The sequence below is a fragment of the Leptidea sinapis genome, chromosome 28 (assembly GCF_905404315.1).
Source record: "Leptidea sinapis chromosome 28, ilLepSina1.1, whole genome shotgun sequence".
Lineage (NCBI taxonomy): Eukaryota > Metazoa > Arthropoda > Insecta > Lepidoptera > Pieridae > Leptidea > Leptidea sinapis.
In genome coordinates this window covers 4,505,776-4,526,415 of record NC_066292.1, presented here as the reverse complement: position 1 = coordinate 4,526,415, position 20,640 = coordinate 4,505,776, and the positions used below count along the sequence as shown (strand labels likewise).

The 20,640-nt window shown below is 33.1% G+C and overlaps 1 protein-coding gene across 1 annotated transcript in view; it reads right to left on the bottom strand.

The window, feature by feature from the left end:
- LOC126973095 (DNA N6-methyl adenine demethylase) overlaps positions 1-20,640 on the bottom strand; it is a 138,745-nt gene that overhangs the window by 42,870 nt on the left and 75,235 nt on the right. Inside the window, exon 1 of the mRNA XM_050820227.1 lies at positions 1,427-1,584. The gene's annotated coding sequence lies outside the window, so the exon portion shown is untranslated. Of the gene's footprint in view, positions 1-1,426 lie in introns of the transcript that reaches the window.

Sequence of the window (20,640 nt, the reverse complement as noted above, 5' to 3'; positions counted from 1 at the left end):
GAATTTCAGGGGAAATTCATAAATTTGTGTTAAAGAGTTTTAGATTTATAATTAGTTACGAGTTATGCTGGTTTTGTAAGGGCATATTCCACTTGAAGATAAACATTCTACATTATTTTAAACAGCCCCATACAAACAAGTCTACTTTGAATCTATCTAATTTCGAGTAAAAGAAGTGAAATAAGTAATTATTTTTGTCTTTTCGGAGTATATACGATTAGTCTTTTTTAGGGATCGAATTATTTTTCCAGTTGTGGAGGGATTCAACTCAAAGATATTGGAGATTTGTTTTATTATTTATATCGATTCTAACATGAAATGTATTTAGGAATTTCTTTATCGGTTGGTGATCACCTCGAACATTTATCATGATTTATCGCCAGTCGGTTTTTTTTGTAATTTGGAGCACATAATTGATATTTTTTTATTAATTAAAATTTTTGAATTTGCTCATCAGACATCTTACACGTCTTGTCTTGTCTGAAAGGCTTGCTGCCCACTCGGAAATTATTGATAAAACATTTTAAAGGAACACATTTACTTCAAGGCCTATACTGTGGAAAAGTATACAGTGACACCGGCAGGAATTGAACCTGTAATATCACTAGACTGACGCGCTCATTAAAACTAGAAATTGTCACTATTTCTTTTAATGAGTTTTAATGGTTGTTTTATGTATAAGAATACATTTAAAACACAAAGAATTAATCTGTAATAATCTGTGTATTGGTTATTGTAAACCTTTACATTATGTAGAGCCGTTGGTAACTCATATTATAAAAGTAGGTATAAGTCTTTTAAAATTATTTTAAGTAATATAAACAGGTAGAGTTTGTAGGATCTTAATTGAGAGTGTCATACAAATATTTGTTTTTTTTTTGGAAAATTTGATGCACAGGTACTCAAAAAGATACTTTGTCAGATTAAACGAATAAAACTACTTTGAAAAACAAGGTTTTGAGTAACTTAAACATTACACAATAATTTTTAATAATTAAAGTACATAATAATAAATTAACATGACGTGTAATTATACTTTAAGTTTTAACGTACTTTAACTATTACTATTTTGGTAACAAACAATTTATTAAACACAAAACAAAAAGTTTTATCATAAATCCGTCGGTTTCTAAAGTTTTACGATAGAGCGATGCGACCTTCAAACTATTCTAATATGATTTCCTCATTGCCAAGTAAACTATTATAATGAGTTTTATATGATTTTAAATTTTATTATTAATTAATTTTGTTTCCTTTACTTACTTGAAAACTAGGAAGTTAAATAGATTTTATAATTTAAATAGCTCTCACAAGAATCGCTACAAATCATCGTTACAGTCGCGTGCCCGACGGTTTGTTGACCTTTACCAATGCTTTTCTAACTTAACCTTAAAAATTAATTAAGAAAACTACAATTTTAACCCACCTTGCTAAAAGCTCGAACAAAATCCAAAGGCCGAACGTAAAGAAAACACTGCACTGATAATAAAAATTACGCGGGAAAGTATGTGACGGACGATCGCGTATTGATAATCGATTTTGAGTTATTACGTAAACACGTTGTGTGCCGGCGTCGTCGCACGTGACTGGTGCCAATGTGACGGACTGAGAGAACGACGGGCCCCCCTCCCCCCCCCCCCCCTCCGCGCGCCTTCCCCCCCAGCCGCCACCCCCGCACGTCTCACAACATCTACATATACACGGGGCAGACGTTTCATAAACAAATTACAATTTTCAGATTACGAAAGCCTTTCCTTCCTTCCATAAGGGTCAAGACGTAAACTTACAAACAGGACATTTAAGTACCAAAATATATTACCAATTACCAAAAACAACGGGTTTACACAATATTTTAAAACTTTTTAAACTGTTTCGCTTATTTCTTTAAACGTTAGCATGTACACTGATTCGAATTACGATAGTAGCTAATGACGGAATAAATGGCCTGTATAAAAAATGTTTATTATAATTTAAAAGATTACATATTAATTAAAAGTAACATCGAAAGGAGATTGTAAGCTTTAACTCTACGTTTTCAGTTGGAGAGAATAATTAGAGAATGCATTGTGTATTGCCTCAGAACCTGATTTTGTCTCTGTTCCACCTTCACGTCTTCCGATACATTTGTTCTTGTTCAACGTTTGGTGTGCATATTTAAACATATTAATATCTACATTATTGATGCATTTCTCCTGATAAATTCTAGCTCTAACTTGTATACGTGATGCTGGATTTACATCCACAGTTTCGAGATCTTTCTAAATTTTACAAAATTAAATCTTATTTTAAATATCAGAGCAGTTTGTTGGACAATTTAATTTGCAAGATACGAGTCGTGGATTCTTATACGTATGCTCGAATATTTAAGCAGATATGTTGTAGTCGGGGAGCTGCTATTATCAAATACATTTCGAAAACTTAATAACCTTTCTTTACTTTAAATGTGAAGGCTTCTGTATGCTCAGAATTAAAAAAAACTCTTAAAGCTAATAGGCCCGATGAAACTGACTAGATTCTGTAACCTGAACATCAGAGGCTTTACATGAAATAACTAGAAACACATAGACACATCTCTGAGTGATGAATTAATATGACAGTAATCACGACCATTCTGTTCACGAAGACTCCTTACACAAACAATTAATTCAAGCTGTAATTGTTGATACATCCAATCTTATATATATAAAAATGAATTGCTGTTCGTTAGTCTCGCTAAACCTCCAGAATGGCTGGACCGATTGGCAAATTTAGGTCTTGAATGATTTGTGGAAGTCCAGAGAAGGTTTAAAAGGTGAATAAATAGGAAAATGCTGCTAAATTAAATAAAAACAACGAATTTGTTTTTCCTTTGATGTGTCCATACATAATTCCTATGAGAGAATTTATTGACGCACAGTTTGGCAGTTCTGCTGTGAAACAATTTCATTACAACAACAGGGAGCATATTTTACGAAATAATTCTTGATGTTACGATATATTATTGACATATTCATATAAAAACATTATTTTATTTATTATACACAGAACAACGTCTGTCGGGTCAGCTAGTATATGATATATATTTATGCAAGTAGTTTTTATTACTTTTTATGAAATATTTCATAGTTGAAACGCTTTTAAACTTTGAAAATGATTCATATCGCTTGAAATGGATGCAGCACGTCGCAAACTAATTTGCAATGTATATAAGATCCATTGTAAATACTCTAGGTAATTGATTAAAAGTGGCCGTTGAGTTACTTGTATGTTCTTCTCATAATCTCTACTTTCTCGAACAAGTTGTATGTTTAATTATAATTCAAATAAAATATTTATAGTGAAAATTCAAAAGCGCTTAGTTTTATTTAGTTGCTGAGTAAAGTTTCTTGACTCTGACTATGACTTTGACTTTGACGGGTATAGTACTTACAGTATGGTCATGGTCAAATCCCGGTACATCTTAGATGATTTCTCGATTGAAATCGGATTGACCAATCACCAATTAAACCTTATAAGCTTCTTCCCATTCGGAAGGGAAATAAAGTCATCTCTGATCGGTGTGGTTCTGTGGCGTTGTGTAGTGATGCGGGGTACAAGTTTTGCTAACCTGCTGTGGTTGTGGAATTCAACGGCCTGATAAAATTTTTTTTATGAAAATAAGGGACGAGACGAGCAGGACGTTCAGCTGATGGTAATTTAACGCCCTGCCCATTACAACGCAGTGCCGCTCAGGATTCTTGAAAAACCCCAAAAATTCTCATCGGCACTACAACTGCGCTCGTCACCTTGATATTGAAATAAGATGTTAAGTCTCATTTGCCCAGTAATTTCACTAGCTACGGCGCCCTTCAGACGAAACACAGTAATGCTTACACATAACTGCTGCACGGCAGAAATAGGCGCCGTTGTGGTACCCATAATCTAGCCGGCATCCTGTGCAAAGGAGCCTCACAATGGTAGGTATCACGTCAAAATGCGAAGTTTCACGCGCATCCCGTAAATGTTTTCTATAATTGAAGAAATTGCCTCGAACAGGCTATTTTTGAAATTACCTGGTGGCTAATATATTCCCAAACCGATACGACTCAGTCATATGTAAACGTATTTCTGAAAGGCAACTCATCTCCGACCTCTGGTCTTGCGGAATATGGACAGCTGGTTTTTATTTTACATCTACTGCATAGTTGCCCCCTCCAATATAAAAAAACATAACCAAATGTAATATTCGTACATTTAAAATTTCTCTTACACATTTAAATCATCCCGCAATGAAATACACACCACACGATAAAGCATCAACTTCACTAATATAACAACATAACAAATGTATTTTCTTTCTGTTATTACTTCCTGAAGTAAAACTTTGCACAAATTTGCCGTCACAAATTTCCTTAATGAACAATTAAGTAGCTTCCAGTTCCTGTGTATATTCTAGAGGCTCCATGGAACGGTACTTATGCAAAAGAGGCCGATATTTCATCCCTGCCCCGTCTATGGCAAGCCTTATTACCATAACAATCGCTTGTGAACGTGTAGTACACGTATCTGTAGTAAATAACAGTTCAAACATTGATACCTACCCGATAAAAAGTACTTAAGATTCTCAAGCAATTGAATTTAAATTTGGTACTGCAGATGGTATAGTTTTCGTATAATTAAAACAAGTAACACACTTTATCAAAGTTTCAGCTGTCGAACTACACACAGATCGATACAGTCCGCTGACAGACGAACCATACCCTAAAAGTGTGAAAACTGGCTGTTTTTTTTGTTACTCTTTCACGGCTAGTTCTAACGAAGCTTTACACGAATGTTTTCAAGAGGTTCTTAATGACCGCTATAAAACTAGTGACTACAACACGAAACAAGTCGTGGGCAGCAATAAATTTATCACATTTATTTATATTTAGGATATTGGACGTCAAAACATCGATTTTATTTCTAACTCTACCCAAATTCTATTTCCACTTCTAAAATATATAAAACTAGACTAATTCAAATCAGGGTCAAATTAAAGACAAATTATGATGTCAAAATTACAGTTGATGTACAAGTGGCATGAAAGTTATTGCCAACCAACATGATATTGAATTTTTTTTTTCAACATTTCTCAAAATATTTGAGAACATTTCGATTTAGCAGTTTGCAACTTACATGGAGTAAGTTAAAAAAACAGAAATAAATCATATGAAACCGAAGACTACACAAAACAGTAAAAACCTTGAAGCAATTTCTCAAATAATTTCTAGATAAAGTTGAATAAAAGAAGAGTTTGCTAGAGGAAAAATCCAGTCACCGCAAGCAGTAACAAGGATTATGGCACATAGACCAGCCATCACTTTTTTAATAATTTTGGAGGGAAGTTTTTATTCACTCCTAAACGACTCAAACTAATTTTAGGAAAATGAATGAAATTTCATAATTAATGAACACGGAACATGCGAGGCCGCTTCAAAATATAATAACAAGTTGATAACTTAGTTGGTATTAGACAAAGTACAACGTTTTCTCATTTCCGACAAGAAACTTTTCTAATATTATAGTTTCATTCATATTGTCGGGAGTTCCCAAGTTTTCTTTCGTGGAAAATGAAAGACTATTTCCATAACTATTATTTCTCTTTTATTGCTCCTGCAGTTTCTTCGAAATTTTCTTCAAATAGATTTGTTCGTTTCTATTTTATCGTTCGGAAATAACGTTTGTTCTTTTGCAAAGTATTATACAAGAATCCGTCCTGGGTTACTTTCCGAACTTTTAAAGGATTATGCATTTGTAGGTAACACATGCATAATTTTTAAGGTTCCGCACTTTTTATTATTTATATAACAACTTGGTACCTTGTTACTAAGACGTAACTGTCCATTCATCTGTGTCTTGTCTGTTTCTTGCCACTTCTTCCCTCTTATGCTCAACCCATAACGAAATGTTGGTAAATCTATATTTTAGTATAGTTATGTGTGTGTATATTTTTGACACTTTTCTTACCCCTTTTAATGCACTGTCTCTCTCTTTTATTGTATTACAAATGGTTGCCTGGAAGAGATCACTATAATGATAAGGCCGCCATTTGCACCAATTGATGTTATTATGTATGTTAGTAGTTAAGTTATATTTTGTTAATGTGGTATCAAAGAAGTGTAATAAATAAATGAATTTTTATATTCATAGTGACATTTTTTTGAGGAACGAAAGTGATTTTGATTTGATTTGAACCGCAAAAGCTAAACAGCTGAAATTTTGACAGAGTGAGTATTAATTTTACCGCTGTAAGTTGCCATTGTTACAATCATAGACTTTGAATATACTACTATATAGATGATCTGACAGCCCGATCTGACAGATGACATTTTTATTCAGTGTGTGCGTTAGTTTGTCGTTTAAGGCGACAAATCACGGCTGCCGGCCCGCCATCTATGTATCATAGCCAATATTTTCAAAATTCTAGCGTGGAAAACAGATTATATGCTTACAATCCTCGTTATTCATTACTAATCTGAATAAATGTACCTTCACAAAAAAGTACAAGCTATAAGAATAACTTTTCTTAGAGTAGTACTAAAGAAATGCGTCATGCCATGCCAAAAAACTTGTTTAACTGCAAAGAAAAGCGGTAGTTCAAAAAGGCTCTGGAGTGTTAACTATAACCACCAGCAAGCATTAGCAACCTACAAATAAGACTTAAGGATATGTGTAACAGGATTAAGTAGTGTTCATAGCTCGAAATGCTATATTTTAACCACAAAACTTGTCTAAAAACACCTTGTTTGCTTTTTTTCTGCTTACTCTTCGCCTTAATATTCAAAATACTGTGGAGCATACCAAGCGTGGGTGACAGTTTACGACCTGTCAATCGAAATCGGATTTCTAATCACGCCTAAAACTTCGGTGCTTCTCTTTACAAGTACTTAGCTAAGTTAAGTAAGATTATTTTATGTTCGCAGGTACTAAGCTATACTTACAACTCGACTGTTATCAGTAATAACAGAAAAGCATCTCAAGATAGAATGAAATGTAAATGTTAGTTTTAATTATATCAATCTGTACAATTTATGTGCGGCGGCGTCTCTCAATGTTCTGTTCAAACACTCTGGGAACAGAATTCTTCTTCGTAAATATGCATTTAACAAACTCCTTACTTACAAGGAAATTACAAGACCTCTAGTTATTTATTTTCATTTGTTTTCTTATATTAATTGTATCTATATGTTTTTGACAACACGACGATTCAAGGGGTCACTTGATGGTAGGTGATCACTTCCACCTATGATGTGCCAGCGATGCATTTAATACAGTTTATATATATATATTATATAGCAAGAATTATTCGGCGGGATACCAGTGGGAGGCTCCAGAGCACCGGATGCCACTAATGTGTAAGCATTATTGTGTTTCGGTCTGAAGGGCGCCGTAGCTAGTGAAATTACTGGGCAAATAGACTTAACATCTTGTGTCTCAAGGTGACGAACGCAGTTGCTGTGCCGCTCAGAATTTTTGAATTTTTCAAGAATCCTTAGCGGTAGCATTGTAATGGGCAGGGCGTATTAATTGCCATCAGCTGAACGTCCTGCTCGTATTGTCCCTTATTGTCATAAAAGAAAGATTCACTAAACAACTAACTACAACAATAATACTTTATTCACCAAGGGGAGAAAAGGGTATAATCTGTAGGCACCAGACGTCGAGAGCCTCCATGTACCGTAGTATGTATGTAGTAGGATTCACACTTTCGCCCAACTAATACATATTACATAGTGCTTTATACTACGCCTACGAAGAAACTAAACTAAACAAATGATTTAAATTTTTACAAATTGCACGCAATGAGCTATTTAAGGTGCTATAGAGAGCCTTATTAATAAAAGAAGTCTGTCACATAGTTTGTATGTAATTTATAACTAAGCCAGCATCGGAGTCTGTTAAAATATTTATAACTAGCGGACCCGAAATACGTTGTTCTGTTATAAAAAAAACTCTTGCGAATGGAATTTCTTTAAATCCGTTTCTGTAAATTGAGATTGTAAATGATGTAACGATTAAATATGAGTAACTTTAAGGTCTCAAAATTGCTAAAGTATCGGAAAGGATATTGAAGAAGAGTTTGTAGTTTGTTTTAGGAACATAATGAAATTAATGATCATTAAATGCATACCGAATATCAGACGAAACATATAGAAGATATTCTATAAATTAATGACCATACGATACGGAAATTAAGCTCGACGATAGGGGGCGATCTCCACTTGGGTGGGGGGAGATAGGAGGTCTGAGAGGGGGGTTGAAATAGCTGCGATATAGGGAGCCCGAATTGTCTGAACGGCTGAATAGAATATCTGCCGCACTGCCCATCTAGCATACGAAAATGCATTAAGCTTAGATGAGGCAACGCAAATATACGAGAATTTAGAATTTAGCCAAATGTTTGGCAAATGCGAATACATTTTGATACTGTTGATGGAACTGGCGAATAATTATGTGCTATATTAAACTAGATTCAGGGGTGATTCAATCAGTTCGAATGGTTTTAGCATTTGCTTTGAATAGATGGTTCATTTACATTAAGATTGTAATTTTAGATTCCATTTTGTAAATTCTTTTTAGTGATAAAATGATAAGCTATCTCTTTTTTTATGGTATCTGATCTTCACTTTCTTGATGATTCTTCACCGCACAATGAAGCTGATGCGATGTTTTGGGTGTAATTAGAAGAAAGTTCCTTGTGAACGTTGTAAAGGAACGCCACATGGTGAGCATGAAATCCAAGTGAGTTAGGAGTTAAGAATCAGGTCAAACAGTTACAAAAACATTGCTTATTTGTTTATAATATACATATTATATATTAATTACTTGGCAAACGAGACTTAACACCTTATGTCTCAAGGAGACGAGCGTAATTGTAGTGTAATTGGCAGGGCGTTTCAATTACCATCACCTAAACGTCCTGCACTACTCGTCCCTTATTGTCATAAAAACATCGTCAAGGAACTTTGTTCCACGTACAATAAAATTACTTTGCGTGGTTATTCAAGGTTGATACGACGTCGACGCCAAAAAACAGTCAAGAGTGAATCGGACGCTCACACGAAGCGCTTGTTTATGTTTGCTGCCCTCGTATAGTACTACAAATACTGTCCCAATTAGAACACTATTAAAATTTCAGTTGACTAGCTATTTCGGTTTTTTTGAGAACCACCCCTCTTACAGACGGTTGGACGGTTGCAATAGGGGGCAATTTGAATTTCACCATTATAGTAGAAGTCGTTTTTATTTAATTCATTTTTTATTATCATGATAATTATACATTATTTTCATTCATTTCAATTTTAATGATTCAGCGGCAATAGTAAAACATGCTCTGTGTAAATTTCAGCCGTCTAACTATTGCATCTTTAAAGTTAATGTTTCATTAAATATAATACCGTAATTATTTTTCATTTTGACTGTCAAAGATGACTGAATGTGATATTTTTTATGAAAATAAGGGACGAGACGAGCAGTACGTTCAGGTAATTGATAAGTTCTGCCAATTACAATGCAGTGCCGCTCCGGATTCTTGAAAAGCCCAAAAATTCTGAGCGGCACTACAATGCGAAACATTAAATATGCTTTCTGCAACTGGGTGACAGTCCTGTTAGTCATAAAAACTGCTTCTTCCATCGATTAAAACCTAATATTACTATATAATACTGATACATCACATCAATTTCTTCTTTGAATATTTTCATACATCGTGTTCGTCACCATTCTTTTCCCAGTCATTTATTTAAATCGGCTTTACTCACGGCTCATGGGTGTTACTACCAACTAGTTTCGGACCATTCGGAGTTCCTTTATGAGGGTGAGTATTGAGTTCACGATAACATCCCGTTTCACAATCAGAGTGTCATCATCAACAGCCGGAAGACGTCCACCACTGGACAAAGGCCTCCCCCAAAGATTTCCACGATGATCGGTCCTGCGCTGCCCTCATCCAACGTATTCCAGCGATCTTGACAAGATCGTCGGTCCATCTTGTGGGGGTCCTACCAACACTGTGTCTTCCGGTACGTGGTCTCCTTTCGAGGACTTTACTGCCCCAACGGCCACCTGTCCGTCGAAATATGTGCCCTGCCCACTGCCACTTCAGTTTCGCAAAAGTTCGCAAGAGTGTGAATAAATAAAGTTAATAATATCTCAGATAAGTTTTAATAATCTTTAATCATAAATATGTGACAAAACTGAATTCATTTTTAATCTGACATCTTATAATCATATCAATCCTTTAATTACAAAGACCGCAAAAGCCTCATTTCCATCAAGATCGACGCTCGCAAAGAATGTAATAAGAATGCAAATGGATTCTGGAAGTACAAACATAATTTCATTATTAGCGAAGACTCCGACGCGATATACGAGTATTATCAAGTTAAAATTAAATTAATTCTACCCTCCAACCCCACCACGCCTGAACCCCCCCTGCCCTCCTAGCTGATGTATGGAAACAGGGACCGCTTGCGGGGCCCCGAACAAACCTCATGAGGCCCTGTCATATTATATTAAATATAATAATTTAATATGGTTATAAATTTTATAAACTGAAGAAGTATTTCTTCAGTAGTTCTTCTAAATATGCATAACATTTCTGAAAATTTATTGAATTAGGCGTTACTTCGCGGAAATCCATAATTATACAAATGATTTAAGTTTTCTTAAGTGTTAATTCCGCCAATATTTGTTTTTAAAACAACATAACATTTCTATGAAAAAAAAGGCTTAGTTTAACATTTTAGACACATAGTGATTCACCTAAGAATACAAAAAAAAATCCGTATTTAAATATATTTGCAGCTCTGCGATGCTTTTTTTTATTACACTAAGAACTTTTTGATTTGATAAATTCGTCAATTATATAGAAATTTTATCATAATTATTTAGAGACTATTCTTATAATTGAAAAAAAAAAGTTACCGCAATAAATTTTACTGTATCCGCTACTAAAACTCATTATTAATATCATACTATTAATAGAAACCAGGGCCCTATCGGTGGGGCTCCAGCGAGCCGCTTAACAGATAGTTGCAAAGTTCGATGGACCTCAGTTGAGAGAATGTTTAATTAAAATATCTTTAAGTGATTTACTACAATATCGATAATTGTTAGTTCAAGGTTGATTTATCTTTACAATAAACTTTGTGTCGTGATTCATTGCGTCTATTTGATTGTATGTAAACAAAATGATTTATATTGCCGCTGATTACGATAAGAATGCTCTTTTGTTTCGTTATCAAAATATATAGATGTAGCGAGGGTCATAGTATGAAACCATTATAAAAAATATACTAACTTAGTTTGTACCACAACTTATGGATGATGCGGGACTCGAACCCACGCCTCACGGGATACGCCTTACTAACTAAGACAAACCATATTAAATAAGTATATTTAATCACTTAAAAATAAGAAATTGTTATACAGCGATATAAATATATTTAATAATAAAAAGTATTTACGAAATCATTTCCAGAAAAAAAAGTGTTATCACTCAAATAACTATTACTTGCATTTTTATTGTTGCAATTTAAACATTAAATTATTTGAAATATTAAAATTAAATCAAATCAAAATCATTTAAAGTAATTTATTTATGTAGCTAAAGTAAATGACACTTGAATGAATATCAAAAGTTTTCTTTTCTTTTTATATTAACTACCACTTCTCACTGCTTCATCGTTTACAAATCATTTCAATTACAATAATATATTATGTAAAGTGATGCAGTAAAATAATAAATACCTTACACGAGTAAGTCAAAAAAGTAAATTTAAATTAATAAGTTCAACACAAGAGTTATTAATTGCAAAAAAATAACTGCGTTTCAAAAAAACAACGTCATAACTAAAAATATAAAATAACTTAATAAAAAATTAATTTAATACACATCTTATGCAGACCTTTTACATTAATATTTTATTCTTACTTTACTTTTATTTGTTTTATTTTATTTATTACTTTTTAGTATCATGATAATAATATAAAATCAAGCTGAATGAAAACTCTTAAAAAAATCGTACACAAACTACAATTACGTCATCCACGTAAACAAGAATTTTCATAAAAATGAATAAATATTCATAAAATGAAAAATGTTGGGAGAAACTATGTTCAATTTTTATGGGACCAAATGGCATCTATTTCGCATCGAACTAATGAAGAATTACGTAAATCGGATCATAAATCTCAGCGTAATCAGTGTAGATAAAAATAAAATACCAATTGAGAACCTCCTCCTTTTGAAGTTGGTTAAAAAGTAGATGCATCAATCCACACACACTGTAAAAAAAAGGTATTCATTGAAAACTAAGAGTCCATACCTCTACGTCTGTTAGGAGGTTGTAACTTTTAAACTTTAGAAAGACAGCTTAAATTTTGACAGGGAAAATAAAATTTACCACAGTATCTAAAACGTACATAGTGTCAGCTTGATGTGTTAACAAGCGCTACCAACGTCATGAACTGTCATAAGATATCACATTTACTAATATCATTCATTTAACTACTGTTAATATTTAAATACTATTTAATATAATTATCACTATATTTAGAAATAACTATAATAGCATAATATATTCAGATCTTGAGTTAATGTGTGTAAGTTAGTTGGCTCTACAATAGTGCTAACTAACAGTTGGGAGCATCATTTCAGTAGACGGTCGTGCCCTATATAAGCCAGAGCGCTCAGTTTGTAAAAAAATTACTTAATGTAAAATTCTAAGGGGTAACGCTGTCCTAATTGTGTTTTAATTTTAAATAATAAGTGTGTAATGTAATTCTAAGTGTGGAAACTTTAAAATACAGATGTAACAGTCTTATTATGTGCGTTTAAATTACCAACCCCTTGTACAATAGTGTTGTATGTTGTGCTATGGAAAGGCAACGTTCGTGTTTGTTCGAATTCGCACTTAATCGGATTTATATTGGAAATTTAACACTTTAAAAGTTAAAATAACCAACAGGTAGCTAACACTATTAAATGGCAACATCAACTAAGTATTTATAGCAGCTTTATCGGCAAATTGAATTTATTGCTGCGCTGCCATGGCCGCGGCCGCAGGAGAGCAATTTCCGCAGAAAATTAAATTCACCGTTCGGCCGGAAAAAGTTAAAGGTCTCAAAACTGAGATGAGTTCTCGCGAATCGAGAACCGAGATCCCTACCTCGTACTATTAAAACTTTATATGGCGTTAAAGTAATTTTGAATTTGGAATCGGTTTAAATTGAACTATAGCGTTCACTTTTAAATTAATTCATTACTTTCCTTAATGATTACGCTGCTGAGAAATATAGATAAAATAAGATTATCAATCTTATATTGATGAATATATTTTTTATGATAGTTTTTTGACAAATACTTATATTCAGTTCAATGCACCAAAGTGATAAACATTCATAATCAGTATATAAATACAAATACAATAAAAGTACCGTTTTCTTACAATGTGATCTATATTTTTATAAGTTCGGGCTTTTAGATAATTTATAGAGCCTCTTGCTGTTAGGCAACGCATGACAACAAGCCAGATTTGTTACATAACTGTGCATGACAGCTACGTCTTACACTTAATTTTAGTGTGCGTGTGTAGTTGGAAATAGAGGCTAACAGTTCTCCGTTATATTTTATGCTCTCACAGAATGAATTGAATTTATATACAGACGTATAAATTATCTAAGCCTTAACTCAATCGAATCACAACTAATAGGGCGCCGTAGCTAGTGAAATTACTGGGCAAATGAGACTTAACATCTTATGTCTCAAGGTGACGAGCGCAGTTGTAGTGCCGCTCAGAATCTTTAGGTTTTTCAAATCGAATCATTTCATTTCGAATCCTGAGCGGCACTGCATTGTAATGGGCAGGGCGTATCAACTGCCATCGGCTGAACGTCCTGCTCGTTTGTCCCTTAATTTCGTCGGATTTTGGGCACATAAAAAAAATATTTTAATTTTATCTATAAAAGATTAAAATATATGAATCTGAATATGTGGTTTATCTGTTTAACATATTATCATAAAGTATAGTCAGGATATTTTCCAAAAAGCCAACGAAATGCAAAGGATGTAAGGGGGCTGTGTAATCTCACTGTAGAACAGATTTCAGTGCGGTTCTACGTAATCCCCGACATATTAAAAGTCGTCTCGTAAGCTTTTCATACGATGCACTTACGTCGTATGCGACAAATCGTATACGCATGCACTGCTATGTGTCTAAAATTGAAACTTTTTCTTATACTAGCTGCTCACGACTGTAGCCCGCTGCTTTCTGTTCCCAGGTCGTAGTCTGTTACATAACGTGCCCACAAATATTATTAACTACTAAATAGACCAAAACTTTCAAAAAAAATCACGCGCACATTGACACCCAAATTCGACACCCTGACGTTTGTCAACTAGACGATTTGTATCATACTTCAGACTAAATAAAACTAATTTTGGTGGTATTATAATATTGTTCTTTCTACAAACTTAAAAAATCACGAGGAATATTTGGAAGAGGAATTTTGGGAGAGTTTCTTACGTCGCCTCTTCTCTCTCAGAGCGCCATTTGTTTCCGAAGCGGTTGTAGTGTCTAGTGTATTAGAAATGACATCAAAAAGAATTCGAAAGGAATTTTGAGAAAATAAATGCCTTTAAATAAAAAAAAATTAAACACTTTACCAAGTTTTGCGTACAAAAGTACATACACACTCTCTTTACCTATTATTTTATTATTAATCACTTTCTTTATACAATACGTATGTATAATGATATAATGTAATGATATTAAATGTGTCCATTAAAAAAAGACAGCTTACCCGAATAAAATTGATACCCACAGCCTATATCCTAAATATACTATGTAATATAACATTTCAAAGTCAAATCAAATAAACTTAAATAACATTAAATTATATTATATTATTGAATCTACGATATGTTGGGAAAAAGTAGAGCTCGTGAGAAGAACGGTCACCTTTTTCAATCAATGGGTATTTTACAATGGATGTAATATACATAACAACTTAGTTGTTATAATAGTTAATAGTTGTGTAAGGTGCTGCATCCAATTCGTAAAGTCAACAACATAAATTGGCCTATATTGGATGCATCAAACTCTTTATATCTCAATTAAATATCTACAGCTTTTTTTAATGTATAACTTTATACGAAATTTGTAAATGTACACTTAAAAGTAACATAATGTAAAACACGGGACACATTTTAAATTAAACACAAAGTTTTTCTTGAACTAGATAATATGTAAATGGCGTCGTAGAACTTTCTGGAATTGACATGTCCGATGAATAATGCATGAGGTAATACATAATGTATACCTACTTTATTATCTTCAACAATGGCTCTTTACTTAGATACTTGTGTTTACATATTAATATCGTTTACCTGCTTCAATGATATGTATTTTTATATCATATTTTTGAAAAATATATTCAGTGACTGATTTTGGTATCTACGAATTGTTTTATATGAACGCATTTTTTACAAGCTCATAGTTTTATTTTCACAATAATAAAGCAAAATATTATATCTTATATATATTATAGAATACTCGTGCGCGGTGTTTGTTACTCAAACTCATCCGAAACGGATACACCGAGTTGCATGAAATTTTGTGTGCATATCGGGTAGGTCTAAGAATCCTAAAATATATTTTTTTTTGACAATTTTTATTTTATCATGATTCAAAATTGAAAAATACATACAACTTAAAATTTTCGCCCTTCTACGATCTAAAACTATTTTGTATCGCGTTTTTATATTATTCTGTTCCATACAGAAATCCGCAAGATGGCAGTCGAATACAATAATAGTAGTACGATGTATTTGGTATGTCTGAGAATCGGTTGCATTTTTTTTTACCCATTTTTTTTTAATTACTTCATTTGGCAATACAAAGTTCGCTGGGTCAGCTGTAGTTATGTATGAACAGTCTAAAATGACAAATAATAGTGTTGCAAAATTTCAGATTAAAATAAAAAGTGAATATAATTAAAATTATGATAAATAATAAATCTTATGTTATGTAACTCTTAAACTTAAAACTCCACAAGTAAATATAAATTCCAAGGAGAATATCCACAAAATTTCAACTCGCAATACTTTTACAACGAATGAATGCAAGATTACATTGGATCGTTTTCAGTTCTGGCAAATGTTAGCATCTGGTAAGCGATATATGCACTTGTTGCTCGGGTCCTCCCTGGTGACATGATAAAACGAGGCTAGAATCACGTGGTTCAAGATCCTGCCGAGAAAACGATTTGAACTCTGCGCGCTGAGAATGATAAAGTGGATCAATCTATCCGAGATTGGAAATAGTTTTCCTATTATGGCGGATGATCGATGGACCCGCAACTTTATATTTGAAGACCAGCACATAAATTTATTTTATGGCCAAAGATTTTATAAATTTGTTTTGAATCTATAAAAGTTGTTATAATAAAGGCATATGACAATAATTCCGTTTGTATACTGTTTTATGTAATATTTTTGTTGTTGTTTTGAATTTTATTATTTGATTTCAACCTTTAAAAAAATTGAAGGGTTTTCATGCTTTCAAACTATATATTTGTATTTAATGTTTTCGTGTCTGTTACCTCAGATGTATTCTGTTATGACTTAATAACCAAAAATCTAATTTTTTATATAGAATTAAAAAAATCTATTAATTATTAGTCTAAGGCTCCGTACTTATTGAAGAAAATAAGTACAAATATGTTTCCTTTTAAAGGATTTGCCATTATTGAATTTAATTCCGGTACTTTATATATAAATATATATAGTCAGTGTGTTGATTGAAACAATTCCGTCAACATACAAAAAAATCAATTTGAATTTGAAACATTAGTTTGGTTTTTATCAAGCCGCATAGGCTGATATTTATGGCGGCCACACACTCCGGTGGGATCCCAACCATATACCGAGGCAAGCCCTAGACTGGAACCCTCAAGGAAAACGCAAAGGCGGCCGACCAAAGCAAACCGGGGCGGCGGAATGTCATTGACGAAGCGAAAGACATCGGACCTGGAGTGAAATCAAGAGAGATGCTCAGGTCCGATCGCGATGGAGATGTACTGTGGATGCCCACTGCCCCAGTATGGGCTTCACAATAATTGGTTTGTCAACCTAGTAATTTGTTTAATAAATAAATCTTATATCCAATTAATGATAATTTCATTACAAACATGGTTGTTAGTATTAAGTAATGAAAAATTTAAATCTAGTAATAAATCGTACCTATATCCCATTTATATAAACAAATGTCTGAAATCAAAATCGTTATCAATCCGGACATATTACGGCCCGTTATAATCTTGTTTCAGGCTCTCTCCCTCCCTGTCACCACTCACCATCTTATTAACCTCGGGTTCAGAAGTCACTTGGATTCACTTGTTGCTTCTCGACGGTTCGCGGGATGCCACAAACCTCCGTGTATCCTGAGGGATTTCCGGGATTCACGCCACAACTATACAGTGTAAACGTTGGCTTTGAATGTTTACGTGTTCTTTGAGCTTAATGTACAAACTTTTCATCGCAATTCTAGAAATTAGTGTATAAAATTTCCCACAGAAACTAACTTATTGCATTTATTCAGCATATTAAATAATTATTATTAGAAATTTTCATTTTCGTAGGATTTACTTTTTCACCAGCTTATTGCCACATCTAAAAACAACATATCCATAATCACTATTATATAAAATATGAATAGTGGTGTAATAATTTCTATAAGCTGACAAACATAGTCCATAGCACGGTTTTAAATCGGGAAACCTGTTACCATCCTGTGAAAATGTCGTTTAAATGGTAACAATTTTTTTCACGTGATTAAATTAATTAACCGTCAGCAAGCCTTTCTACGAATTATATGACAGTAATTCGGTGCGTCACTACGTCCTCAAAAACCGCAAAATCGGCACTACCACTCCCTAGTTTTTTCCAAGAGGAACTATGCTTTTTCTTTTTAGGGAAATATTTGGTCATCAACCCTTGCCATAGCAATCTGGAAACACTATCAATAGAAACATTTTCAATAGTAAGAAGTTTTGGCATATGGACTGGACTTGTTTCCCATGCCACTAAATAAATTAAAAAAAAAAAAAAATTTCAATAGTTTAGTAGAAACGAATTTCGTGAGAATGGTTGGCAATATTTTAGATGTTGACAGTATAGTGTCTAATATTGTAGTAAAAATATAAAAATTGATTTATTTGATGAGAGCACTGAAGCCGAAAACTGCTACAGGAAATTGAATAGATTTAAATTAATACCGACGACTTCCCAACTTGCCCAGTATGATAGATTGTCCCATAGAAATCTTAAGAAAAAACCCTATGAGTTAAATGAATGTGTTCAAAAGATGCTGGGAAAGGCTAAAAATGATACTTGAATTTTACAGTTACTCAGTTACACCTTTTAAGGTCTGTACCTCTGTATGAAAGTTCGTTTACAGGGCGCTGGATTATCAATAACAATATTATGGTATCTGTACGTACGTCCAATTTTGACTATGACAAAACGAGCATTAGAAAAAAAACCACGCTAAACTGTTTTATACAGGCATCAAGGATATTTTTGATAGCCTTACTAAAAGAATACACGATATCATAATATTCTATTTCAAAAATCTTTTGAAGGGCAGGCGTTTGTTGCTCTACGTCATCAAAAGAGCAATTTCGTTGCCAGTGCGAACCGAATAAAATATTTAACGACTCTTTATGCCATTCAAACTGTCTGAAAAGTTATGAAATTTTAAAAATATTCTCCGGAAATTGTGCGGGCTGAATATGGATTTAACAAAAAGGGTGAATAAATAATTTTAAGAATTAATAATTTTTATACGAAACCTAGTAGTGATTATATATGGGTATCGTACAATTGAATATATCGGCTCAATTGTTTTATTTATTCTGAATTCTACTTAATTTACTGAATATATGATTTAAAAATTGCAATCATCAACATAAAAACATATATTTTTACGAATAAATTTAGTAATAATAATTTTAATGGTCATAGCTATAATAAATATAAAATTATTTCAAACATTTGCAAATTGCAAACATAAACTATCTGAAATGTACAATATTGTAACAACCAAGTAATATAATAATTTTAAGCTTCAAAACCGACAAAGGGTCGCCGAAAATGCATAACGGGGCAATAGAATGCATTAATGAAACTTTCAGGCAATAGTTTACAGTAACTATCCAATAGAAACGGGCGAACCACCTTACCCCACTCAACCACCCACCAGAATCCACAAATTAAAAACGAAAACATTTCCACCATTCCCCAAATTACAAATTTCGAATCTAACTTACATAAAATATTATTTATAAATTTACTTCGTATGTTTTGGCGCGCAAATTATATTTTGCTATAGATTAAAAAAACAATAAAGTCTTGTTGTATTGATCGGTGTTCGGCGCATGCGCGAATCAACGAAATTTGCAATTACAACGCTCTCAGCAAATTCGAGCTTATAATTCTGAGACGGCCTTTGGAGTCGGTCTTCAATAAAGAGCTCAATGTATATTAAGTAAAGTTTTTAAATTGCTTCGTAAGCAAAATGCACTCATTTTAATGAAATATGAGAGTTTTTCATTTCGTTCGCACTAATGACAATCTCATGAAATAAAATGCATTTCATCAAAGAACTTTTAAATTATGATAGTTGTTTTGAAATTAATTACCTTTTTTTGGCAATATAATAAGTAATTAAATAATCAGAACATATTTTTAATATTATATTATTCTTTTTCGAATATTCACAATAAAATTTATGTACGTGTTTGCTTAAGAAATGCATACCCATTTGAATATATTAGATACTTACTTACTTTGGTTAATAATAACATATATTATTATGTAGAGCATGTGTACAAAATAAACATAGACAAATGCGAGTTGGACTCAGACACGAAGGGTTCCGTACCATAACCAAAATTTTTTTTTAAATTTGTAGGGCGGCCATTTTTTTATCCACCATCTTGTATTTTTATTATCTATTTATTGCTATAGCGATATAGTCATCCACACTTTGTTAGAATTTCAGCTACCAATCGCGATTTATGAGATTTCACGTTGACAGATAGGCGAACGGACATTGAAGTGGTAGTAACAAGATTCCGTTGGTTAAACCTAATTAAGAGAAACAATTTTGCTTACACAAATTTTGAAAATATAATGCAGTCAGTTTCTTGAAAGTTTAGGTAAAAGCCACACACTGTATATTTTTAATTAGTTTAATATTTATCAATTAAATGCCTATTTCCAAAAAACAATCAATGCATTCACCAAGTGCATCATAGTACTACATACGTATTATATTAAACAATAAATTAATATTAAATGCAAACTCGTTATAACTTGCATATTGTTATAACCAAATTGGGTATTGGCTAATCAGGCGCGCATACATCTAAGGTACATGTCTAGTATAGAGCATAGTTCCGTCTAACTGCAAGTGCAGGGAGGCACATAGGGGGCACCCGGCAGTCTGGTCGCCATGGCAACCGCAAGATGGCCGCGAAATTAGTACCTACGTCTGCAAGCAATGCGCCGTCTTCATTATGTCGGATTTCAATTTATTTCCGAATTGAAATCTGGGATTACAATTTGTATTAGTTTCA